The sequence below is a fragment of the Urocitellus parryii genome, chromosome X (assembly GCF_045843805.1).
Source record: "Urocitellus parryii isolate mUroPar1 chromosome X, mUroPar1.hap1, whole genome shotgun sequence".
Taxonomy (NCBI): Eukaryota; Metazoa; Chordata; class Mammalia; order Rodentia; family Sciuridae; genus Urocitellus; species Urocitellus parryii.
Genome location: NC_135547.1, coordinates 89,157,496 through 89,169,871, shown reverse-complemented (window position 1 = coordinate 89,169,871; position 12,376 = coordinate 89,157,496). Strand labels below are relative to the sequence as shown.

General features: G+C 44.5%; 1 pseudogene; it reads left to right on the top strand.

Annotated features, from left to right (window-relative positions):
- The first annotated feature begins 10,371 nt into the window (after positions 1-10,371).
- On the top strand, positions 10,372-11,620 carry LOC113177427 (F-box only protein 3 pseudogene; annotated as a pseudogene).
- The last annotated feature ends 756 nt before the right edge of the window (positions 11,621-12,376 follow it).

Genomic DNA, 12,376 nt, shown 5'->3' with positions numbered 1-12,376 from the left:
ATAGTCATGCTTATTTTCAACTCCCCTTTTCACCGTTTTGGTACCTGTGTGCCAGGTTAGACTGGTTCTAAGGTGTGTTTTGACTCCTCATTCTCTATTTTTACCTGGTTTCTGACAGGCCTCCTCTGCTTTCCATCATGTTTGTTGTTCTTGTTTTGTTTTGTTTGTGTGTGGGCAGGAGGAGACCTCTGCTACTGGGTAGTAGGACCTGAATGAAATGGTGATCCACTGGGAATAGTTCCGTTAATCTTGCAGGGAGATGGGCTGCCTTTGATGGTTGCTAAAGCTGTAAGCACCAGAGGCTTCCAAATTCCTGCCTTTTTCTGCCCCTCTTGAGTTTGGTCAGCCTAAAGTACTCCTGCTCCGAATTTTTGTTTTGCAACACTTCAGGCAATGTTCAATGCAATTTCCTTGTCACCATATTGATGTGGAGGTAGGCTGTGGGGGAGGGAGGGAATTTTACAGCTGTGTGACTGAATCTCTGGCATTGTTGGGGCTGTGGCTCTGGGATATGACCTTCACAGGTGTTTCTCTAGTGGCATTTCCTTCACCTCCTGTCCTCTGTCCCTCCTCTGACTGCAGTATTCCCAATCATTTCCTGTAGACTGCACTATTTTTCCCTTAGTTGGACCAGAGGTATAGGGGTGACTGAGGTGGGCAGAGTACCTAGGATAAGGCTCTGCCAAAGTTATTTCCCTAGAGAGTTAACCTTTGTCTTGAAGAGGAGTCTCCAGGAGTATTTGGCAGTGATGGCTCCACCCGTCTCCCAGTGGGGAGTGGGGGGAGCGCTAAGGGGATGGCGACTAGGACCCCTTTGCCAAGTCATTCCAGCTCTAGAGCTAACACCCCTGAATATGTGGATATTCAGCCTAAAGCAATTTTTCCTGTTTACCACTTACCGTGTGCAAGCACACATCATATGCTATGAATTGCTGTCAGTTCCTGAGAGCACACGCCTCTGATCTGATCCAAGTTTGGAGATCTCAACTCTGGCACTCTGGTCATGGAAATATCTCAGGATCCAAGGTACTGGTTTGCCCTGTCACCTCAGTTCCTTGATGAGTCCAGAAATGGCATAAGTTCAGTTTCTGCTGGTAAGGATGGAATTGCTGTTTTCTTGCCTCTCTGAATGTTGGAGGTGAACTAGAATTCTCATCTGTTCTCATTCTGCAGTGTCCCTCCATCGGCATACCCCCATGACTCACAACTGTCATGCCTAGTGCCAACAAAGATTAAGCATATAAAAGCTGAAAATCATTGTATTTGGGATCAAAGCCATGGCAATTTGGGAGTTGCGGGTTAGAGATCAAGTGCTATTCTCAATGAATTCTAATATTAATCTTTAACTTTAAAAATTATGTATTGATGCTTTTAGAAATTTTTAAAAAGTTGATGCATTATATGTAGTAATCATCTAGGAATTTTATGTGTCAATAACACGGAAGTGCTTAGCACAATTTGAAGATGAAATAATGCTCTCAATTATATAATTGCAAAAAGAGTAATTACCTCTTGCTTGTCAGTTGTCACAATGAGTTTATCAATATTCATGTGTTGCCCATGATCTAAACAGGTTTGAACACTTCGGTGGGCTACTATGAACTCTGCCCACTGCCAAATCCTAGGTAATGAAAGAAAGAGAGGGCACCACATTGCCATTTCACAGATGAAGAAACTAAAGATAAAAGGCAGCAAGGGACAGGTGTGGTGGCACACACCTGTAATCCCAGAAGCTCTGGAGGCTGAGGCAAGAGGATCACAAGTTCAAAGCCAGCCTCAGCAAAAGCAAGGCACTAGGCAACTCAATGACACCTTGTCTCTAAAGAAAATACAAAATAGGGCTGGGGATGCGTCTCAGTGGTCCAGTGCTCCTGAGTTCAATTCCTGGAACACCCACCCCCCAAAAAACAGGAAGAAGGAAGGAAGGAAACTGCCAAAAATGAAACAGGACGGGGCTGGGGTTATAGCTCAGCAACGGAGCGCTTGCCTCGCACATGTGAGGCACTGGGCTGGGTCCTCAGCACCACATAAAAATAAAGAATATAAAGTAAAGATATTGTGTCCATCTTTTTTTAAATCTTTAAAAAACAGGAAGCAGGGAGTTGATCTGGGAGAGTCTCGCAAGGCCCTTTGGTATAGGCATGTATGTTCTTGCCCATATACTTCTCTGTCTTTCCTAGAATGCACTTTTGAGTAGTCAGAGCTTTCTCAGAAAACGGTGTTGTGTTTTTCTGCCAGGCTCAGTCAGCAAATTTCCAGAGGAAAGGGCAAACAGAGGTGAGTGAACACAAGCAACCAACTGTTTTCAGAAGTCACAAATTCTTGAGCCTTATTCAACTGATTTGAAGCTGGAAAGGGGATAGAAATCCCCAATTCATGCAGGGAAGGCTATCTGATCTCTCACACTAACACCTGGGAAGGAGCACACAGAGAAAAGCCCAGAAACTCACATGGTTCTGTATGTGTGAGCATGTTCACACAAGTTCACACGTGTGCACGCACACATCAAAATTAGATTCTATCTCACTTAGGAACATAGATTTAATTTCCCATCCATATAGTTTAAGTGTGTCAATACCAACCATATATAGAAAATCTACAGTTGTGTTTTGTTTGTTTTATTTTTTTAGTTATGAGACCATGGTGTCATATTATGGAATTGCTTAATATTATTTAATGCATCATTGCAGTAGGTCAAAGGTGAAAAGCCATGTCATCTGAAATGGTGGGGGAATAAAAATACTGAAGCAACTCAATCCATCTTCGATAGACTCTCTTCAATATTTGTTCTTTTCAACTTAATTTGCCCTAGGTTGGTAGAATGATGTTAAAAACCCTTGGGCTGGGTTTGTGGCTCAGCGGTAGAGTGCTCACCTAGCACATGTGAGGCCCTGGGTTCGATCCTCAGCACCACATGAAAAGAAATAAACAAAATAAAGGTATTGTGTCTAACTACAACTAAAAAGTAAATATTTTTTAAAAAAATCCTTGAGTGGGGCTGGGGATGTGGCTCAAGCGGTAGCGCGCTCGCCTGGCATGCGTGCGGCCCGGGTTCGATCCTCAGCACCACATACAAAAAAGATGTTGTGTCCGCCAATAACTGAAAAATAAAATGTTGAAATTCTCTCTCTCAAAAAAAAAAAATCCTTGAGTATCAGCTACCCATGGGCACCCCTTATCTGAAGCTCCTATCCCCATATGTTTTGGGATTCATGTAGCATACTTTACAGGAGAACAACAGCAGGGTATGGAGTAGAAATGCTAAATCTAATAAAGCACTGTTTCTGCAGCAAAACGTAACTATTCATGCTAGAAGGATAAGTATAAATTGCAAACAGAATCATGTCACTTCATGTCAGGTGTTATAGAAAATGACTCTGGAGAAATAATTGCTTTTCACAGCATACATGATTTTGAGTGTGAAGGGTATTTCTGTCTATTGTTTCTGTATTTTATACCATTTTTCTGTCTTTGTTAAAAGGTAAGTTCACTGACATAAAACACATTCAAAGATGGGAGTGTGGGACTGGGGATATAGTTCAGTCGATAATATGAAGGGACACACAATTGATGGTGTTTCACCAAGGAAACACATGCCTGTAGGTATACCAAGCAAACACAGGCATGCAACCACCACCACAATCAAGATACAGAAAACTCCTGGTACCCCAGATATGTATGATATGCCTTTAACTGGCCATTGTCCCTGAAATTGAACTGCTTTTCTGACGTTGGTCATTACAGACGTTTTGCCTTTTTAAAAGATTTATAGAAACAGAATTCTATATTGTGAGAGGGAGTATGGGAGGAATAGATGGACTCTAGATAGGGCATAGGGGAGCGAGGGGAAGGGAGGGGGCAGGGGTTAGCAAGGATAGTGGAATGTGATGGATATCCTTATCCAAAGTACATGTAGAAAGACATGTACTTTATATACAACCAGGAATATGAAAAATCATGCTGTATATGTGTAATAAGAATTGTAATACATTCCACTGTCATTTATTTTTAAAAATTAATTAAAAATTTAAAACAATAATTCTACATCATGGACATTTTTATGCCTGCCTTCTTCTGCTCAGTACTATGATTTTGTGATCTACCCATATCACTGCATGTAAGGGCATTTGCTTGTTTCATTACTCTCTAGTATTGTGTTCCATGGATAGACCACAAATTTATTTCAACTGTTGGTAGACATTCATATGATTTCCAGGTAGTTACCCTCATCCACAATCATGCTGTGAATGTTTATTAATGTCTTTTGGCGATGTGTTGATACAGTTCGATTGCACGTGGACTGGCTTGTATGGCAGCCAGAATTCTGTGATGATTCCAAGTGACTGTGGTCTTCATATAATGCCCTCCCATTGAGCTGACCCTGAACCTGCACATGTGGCTAGATATCACACCTGTGATGACATTACTTTATGGAAACCAGGATGCTGCAGATGCAAGTAAACTCACAGGTCAGTTGCTCTAAAGAGAGGGATATTATGAGTGTACGCCAGACCTAATCAGATTAGCACTTAGAAGGCCCTAGGTCCTAGCTGAGGAAGTGAGACACAGAGAGAGAGGTAGAGATGATGGCGGGGCGCATAGATACAGCTACTTAGATCATAAGAGAATATTAGCAGGGGCCACATGGCAAGGAGAGTACAGCCTGCAAGAGAACGGAGGCCTTGGTCCTCCAGATACAGGGACCTGAATTCAGCTGTCAATGTGGATGAATCTAGAAGGGCTTCTTCCACAGAACCTCCAGAAAGGAACCCAGCCAGTCCAACACCACCCCACACCCTGCATCCTGAGGCATGAAACCGGGCAGGCTGTGTGCTGATATCTGACTTATGCAACTGTGAGCTGGTGAGTGGCAGATTCAGCTGCTGAGTGCTGTAGTGAATGGGAAACCTGTGGAGATTCTGGTCCCTGGATGTGGGGCGCTGCCATGGTGGACCTGGAACCGAAGTAGGGCAGGACTCTGGAACCAGGTGTTGAGTGAAGCCTGGGAGAATTTCTAGGTGCATGATAGAGAAAGCCTGAGTTGCCTTGAGAAAGAGGGAATGTTTTAGGGAAACCCCAAACTCCCTCAGAGAATGCCAGAACACAACTCTTAATGGACTGTTGTTTTGTGTCTGCACTCTTGGGAGGTTTCTGAGCGTGGGGGTGGCAGCAGAAGCTAGAGAGATATTATTGGAAACCATAAAAGGAAGATCTTCATCATTCACTGGCAGAATTCTTAGCAGGACCACATCCCCTAGATGGGTGGTAGCTGAATCTGAACATGGTGAGCCTGGCTATAGGGCTGAGGAGACTTCCAAGCAAGGTGCTGAAGGAGCACCTGGCTTCTTCTTGTGGAGACAGAGGGATGTGAGAGGGGAAAGAGCAACTGTGAAATAGAAGGAACCAGGACTTTGTGATGTTCACAATTCTCAGCCTATCTAGAGGTGGGGGAACACTACCATGAAGAGTTTGCTTCTGAAAGTGTGCCATGGGGAGAAAGCAGACGGTTTGGCTGTACAAACTTTTGCTGAGAACTCAGAAGGACCAAACATTCAGAGTATCCAGTCCCACAAAACCTGTCTTAAGAGACTGAACTGTGTCAGATGTTCTTAACAGATGTTCTTAACTCTACTGAATGCCTCTGGGAAGCTTAAAGTTGTTGCTCCTCAGCCATCTCAGTAGGACCCTAAATATAGAAGGAATTACTTTTGCCAAATTTATGATTGGGACTCTCATGTGAATGCCAACAAAATCCACACCAACTCCCACATGTTTCTAGAGAAACTTCAAGCAGCAGAAATAATGCCAGGTTCAATTTTAAGGGAAAGCCAGAGTACAACATGCATACAAGTGTAGGGTTCTATTTATCAGTTGATCCATGAATCGAGTATAAGTCATATTTTTAAATGATATATGCTCATTCATTTCCTGCTATACATGTACATACAGGCACCAAGAAACACCCATACACTCACCTTCATATACCTTCTAATATACTAATTCATAATCATTTTTATGGCAGTATTACTCATTAACTAAGCTTTCTATGTACATGACTATTTCCAATGCCAATAATTTGCTTTGTATCGTTCCCAGTCCCCTCCCCCTTCTGACTTCAGGAACCCCTGTACCCTCTGCACAGAAACTGATAAGTTCTGCTTCAAGGTCCTGACCCTTGCTAATTTTCCCTTCCTGATCCTGGATCTTCCTTCCAATCCCCCCTTGCCTTGCACATATTTGATTATGCCTTGCCTCTTGTTTTCTCCCCATATACCTTTTTTAAAAAACAGATACAACATTTTTATACCTTTATTTTATTTATTAATTTTTATGTGATGCCAAGGATCGAACCTAGTTCTTCACTCATGCTAGGCAAACACTCTACCACTGAGCCACAACTACAGCCCCCCATATATCTTCATTGTTGCTCCTTTCTTTCTGCCATCTTGAGTTAAACCCTGTACCCTTCTCTTCTCCAAGTTCCACATCAGCAATGTTAAATGCAAATTTTATGGATAAAACTCCATTTCAGAAGCATTAAATGTTTGATGGGACATTGCTGTACTTCACTCCTAAAAAGTCATCTAGTATGCCCCCTGCTTTTATTTTAATTCTCCAAATAAGACAGGTAATTATTTTTGCCATAAAACATCATTCTATGGCCTGTTGATATAGCTCAGTTGTACATTGTTGTGTTTAGCATGTGTGAGGCCCTGTGTTCAATCTGACACACTGACACACACACACACACACACACACACACACATACACACACACTTCATTCTACATTAAAGAAAATACAGCTAACAATTTAATCTTATTTATTAAACAGTAGGTGTATAAGAGGCAATTGGAAAATAGAAATCTCATCCCAGTGGTAAAGGCAGGCCCTTCTAAGTGACAAGGCTCGAAATCAAGGGCTGAGAACAGGTAAATTTTGAATGATGGAGTCATGGGATGAGGAATTCTCAGGATGATGGTTGCAGGCTCACAGACTTTTGGAGATCCTACAGGTAACCATGTAGCAGGCAACCCATTCATCACAGTAGACAGATTCTGGTACCTTTTGGGGGTCTTGGAGTATACTCACAGAGGGTCAGAGCACAGGTGACAAAGGAGGAGGGAGGGGGGAAACATGCTCCCTATTTCAGCTCATCTAGAGAGTCAGGGCTCAGGCACCTAGGTCAAGGAGGTTAAGGCTAGCAGAGCTAAGAGATAGAGTCCACACCATAAAATCCATGGGAGAAGGAAAAAGAACTCACAATAGAACATCCAGAAAGGGAGGAAGTGGAACTCAAGCCAGGGGACGTAGAAGAGGAAGAGGAAGAGAAGGAATTATCGTTATGAGAAATAATTTTGCCAAGAGAGGACGGTGAGGAAGGGGTTGTGTGGATATCATTGTCAAACTGGGAGGCAAAATGGACAACCTCAGGATCAGGTGAGATTGAACTGCTCTGGAAGGCAATCCTTCATATGGCAAACCTAGGGGGAGAAGGAGGATTCCTGGCATCCAGCCCAGACAGAGGGGAGGTTGCAGAGGGCTGATCTTTGCTGGTTGGCATTGCTGTAGAGGACATGACCTGGTGCTGAGATGTTGCTGCAGAAAGTGGGGCCTCGTGAAGTAGAGTTGCTGCAGAAAGTAGGCCCTGGTGAAATGGCATCAGGCAGAACCTGATCTAGCTTGGGGGGCTTGGAAGTTAGCTTCTGTTGGGTTATCATGGCTTCTGAGAGCAGAGATTGGCCCAGTAGTGCTGCTGTGAAGATCAGAATTCGATAGAAAACACTGGTGCAGAGAACAGGAACTGGCCTGGATGCAGGATTTTGGGGAACATGGCCCAGAAGAGGAGCACGTCTATGGACAGCGGGGGCTGAACAGGATGTGTTAGTGCCACCAACAGGACCTGGCTGGGATTCTGAACTGCACAGAACAGGGCCTGGCAAGGTGTCATGACTTTGTTGGGCAGAGTCTGGTTTCCTTTGACTGTGTAGGGCAGGGACTTTCCTGACTGTTTCACTGCAAAGTGGTTTAGCCTGGCTGCGGAGAATGGAACACTGTGGTTTGGCCTGACTGTGGAGGGCAGAACCTGATGGTTTGGCCTGGCTGCGTAGGACAGGGCCCAGTGGTTTGGCCTGGGTATGGAGAATGGAGCCTGGTGGCTTGGCCTGGCTTTGGGGAGCAGGGACTGTCCTGATTGCTTGGCTATGGAGAATAGTGCCTGGCTGGGTGGCATAGCTATGGAGATCAGTGCCTGCTACAGATGCACAGCAATGGAGAGTAGATCCAGTTCCAAATAAACTATAGTACAGAACAGGGTCTAGAGGGGTGGTGTGGTTAGGTGCACGGAGTTGGAGATCATAGGCTGGGTGGGGTGAATGCTGGGATCAGTGCCTGGTACAGATGCAGGACACAGGAGAGCAGAGCCAGGCCTCAGCACACTGCAACAGAGAATAGGGCCTGGCAGGGTGGTTCAATGGTGGAGATCTGGGCCTGGCCCAGATGCATCACTGTGGAGAAAAGGGTCTGGCACGTTGGTGTGGTTGCAGGGATTAGGGCCTATTGCAGATGCCCAGAGTTGGAAAGCAGGGCCAATTCTGTATGCACTGCAGTGAAGAACAGTGCCTGGTGGGGTGGCATGGCTGTGGAGATCAGGGCCTTTTGCAGATGCATGGCGACGAAGATTATGGCCAGGCCTAGATGCACTATGTGGAGATCCGGACCTGGTCAGGTAGGGTGGCTGCTTAGATTGGTGCCTGGTGCAGACATACAAGGCAGGAAAGCAGAGCCAGGCCTCAGTACACTGTGGTGAACAGGGCCTGGCTGGGTGGCTCCATGGTGGAGATCTGGGCTGGGTCCAGATGCATCACTGTAGAGAACAGGGCCTCTGGTTTGCCCCACCCTTCCTTTGAGAGGTGTCTGGTTGTGAACAGGTACATTAGCAAGGCTGTGGGGATCAGGGCCTTTTGCAGATGTATTCTGTTGGATAACAGGGCCAGGCTTGTATGTACTGGTTGGAAGAACAGGGCCTGGTGGGGTGCGGTGTCTAAGGAGATCAGGACGTGGCCGGATGTCTAGGCTTGGCATATCAGGGCCTGGCTGGGTTGCCTTGACGGTGGTGAGCAGGACCTGGTGCAGATGTGTGGCGTTAGAGAGCACGGCCTGGAAGAGTGGTGCCACTGCAGAGGGCAGGGCCTGCCCTGACAGCTTGGCTCCGGAGGGCGGGCCCTGGCCAGGATGCATGATTCCACATAGACACTTGAGAATGGTCGCGGTAGTAGGGCTGAGACCTTGGAGAAGATGGTGGCAGAGGCACCAACGACAGTGGCAACCGCTGTGTGGGAGCCTCAGGAAGCAGGTGGTGCCTTGGAGGCTTGGCAGCCTGGTCGAGGCAGAGCTGCCTCCCATGATGGTTGTTTGGGGGGCACTTGGTCTCAGCCTGGGGTCATTCCTGGCCGTTGGTTTCGGATCCTTTGTGCCTAAGTTGTGCATGGGGACCACGGCCGCCCCAGAAGTGGGCATACTGTTTTGCTTATGGAGGGCAGCACTGTGTCTTCACAGGCTTTGGAAACAACTGAACAGTTGGTGGGACCTGCTGTGCTGCTCTGCAAGGTGTCTCCCGATGGAGCCAATTGTTGGAGGCTGTGGGGACCAAGACAATAGGATTTTGATCTCTCATCCTGCAATAGTGGCCAGAAGCTAACATGCCCTCATTCTTCCACCCTCTTGTCTTTTTTGAACTACTAGGACCTCCCGCTGCCGGTGCTTCTGCTCCTTTTCTATGGGTGTCTGGGTAACCACCATATTGAGCTCTTGCTCAGACATACAACACAAGTGCTCAGAGACAAAACAACATGGCTACTAGTGCCCGCCTGGGTTAGCAGCAGAGCTGGTGGAGGAAGAAGATGGGTGGAGCCAGCTGAATCTTTACCTCTAATTGGTGAGCAGGGTGTCACATGAGGCTTTCCACTTCCTGGGGCCTTTTTAAAAAATATTTATTTCTTTTTAGTTGTACACAATACTTTTGTTTTTCTTTATTTATTTTTATGTGGTGCTGAGGATTGAACCCAGGGCCTTGCACATGCTAGGCCAGCGCTCTACTGCTGAGCCACAACCCCAGCCCCCTTCCTGGAGCCTTTTAACCTCTATCCTTGAGGTATCAGACAGGGAGGTTTGCCCCACCCTTCCTTTGAGAGGTGTCTGATTGTGAACTGAAAGGCATGGTCACCCTTCTGGGTCCTCCCCTTCCATCAATAGTTTGCATTTCTCCAGCCCCAAACTCAGTCACTAAGAGAGTGTGGAGCAGCTGCAGTGGTGGCAGAGGTGGGGCTGGGGTGGAGCTAGGGCGGGGCCAGGCCTGCTCTGGGCCAGGCAAGATGGCCACCATGGAGGTCGAGAAAGTGCCTATGACTCTGGAGTCGTTGCTCATGGATCTTCTGCTCCTCATTTTATCTTTCTTGAACTACGAGGACCTGATCAATTGTTGCTATATCAAAGACTTAGCCAGCTATCAAGTCATGATCCACTGCGGAAAAGACATTGCAAAAAATACTGGCTGATATCTGAGGAAGAGAAAATATGGAAGAATCATGTTGGAAATCTCTCTTCATAGATACTTACTCTGATGTAGGAAGATACATTGATCATTATGCTGCTATTAAAAAGGCCTGGGATGATCTCAAGAAATATTTGGAGCTCAGGTATCCTCAGATAGTTTTATCTCTGAAAGAGGATGCTCGTGAGGAAGACCTAGATGCTGTGGAGAAAGACCTAGCACAGATTGCTTGCAAGCTTCCTGATGACCATGGGTACTCATACTGAATCCACAATGGGCAGAAGTTAGTGGTTCCTGGGTTGTTGGGAAGTATGGCTCTGTTTAATCACTATCGTTCTGAAGATTTGTTAGATGTCGATACAGCTGCCAGAGGATTCCAGCAGAGACAGGGGCTTAAATACTGTCTCACTTTTTTGGCATATATACTGGCTTGAGTCAGTACATAACAGTGGAAGCAGTGCAGGGTGAAACAAAAATGAAGTTTTCTACCAATGTCCAGACAAAATGAGTCAGAATCCAGCTGCTATTGACATGTTTATCATAGGTGCTACTTTTACTGACTGATTTAGCTTTTATGTCAACAATGTTGTATCAGGTGACTTCCCCATCATCAGAAACCAAATTTTCAGATATGTTCGCGATCCAGAGTGCATGGCAACACCTAGGGATATTATAGTGTCAGTTTCCACATCATTTCTGCCAGAAAGCAGCTCTGTACATCCACCCCACTATTTCTTCACATACCGCATCAGGATTGAAATGTCAAAGGATGCACTTCCTGAGAAAGCATGTCAGTTGGACAGTTGCTAATGGAGAATAACAAATGCTAAGGGTGTTGTAGAAGAAGTTCAAGGACCAGCAGTAGTTGGTGAATTTCCTATCATCAGCCCAGGTCGGGCATATGAGTACACCAGCTGTACCAAATTCTCTACATCATCAGGATATACGGAAGGATATTATACCTTCCATTTTCTTTATTTTAAAGACAAGATCTTTAAAATGTTACCATTCCCCAACTCCATATGACATGTCCAACATTCAGGGTATCTATAGCCCAACTGTTTTGGTAATTTGTGCCTTTCAAGGAATCTGTCCATTTCATCTAAATGATGAATTTATTGGTGTAAAATCATTCACAATATTCCCTTGATATCCTTGTAATGGCTACAATAATTATGGTCATATGTCCTCTTTTGTTTTTGATATTGGTATTTATATATTCTCTTTTCTTCATCACATGATTATTATAATTTTTATTGATTAAAGGAACAACTTTTGGTTTCACTGATTTTTCTCTATTCATTTTTTTATTTCATTGATGTCTGTAGTTATCTTTCTTTTCTACTTTGGGTCTTATTTGTTCTTCTAGCTTTTTAAAGTAGAAGTTTATTGATTTTTAAATGTTAAACACTATTTTAGCTGTGTTTCACAAATTTTGATGTGTTTTCGTTAACAGTAGTTCAAAAATAGTCCCAAATTTCCCTTGTAACTTAATTTTGACCTGTAACTTTTCTACCGGTGTGTTGATTTCTAAACATATGGGAACTTTTCAGTTATCTTTTGGCTGTTGTTTTCTAATTTCATTGTGGTTAGAAAACTTCCTCAGTATTTTCAGTACTTGTAAATGTTTTATGGCCCAATCTTATGTGAAGAATTTATATATGTTAGTAAATGATCCTTGTGCATTTGGAAAGAATGTGTATTCTGTCATTTGGGGGAATATTATTCTATAAATACAGGTTAAACTGGTTGACATTGTTTTTCAAATATCTATATATTTATTGTTTTGGGGGACCTTTGTTCTGTCAACTACTGAAGATATGATT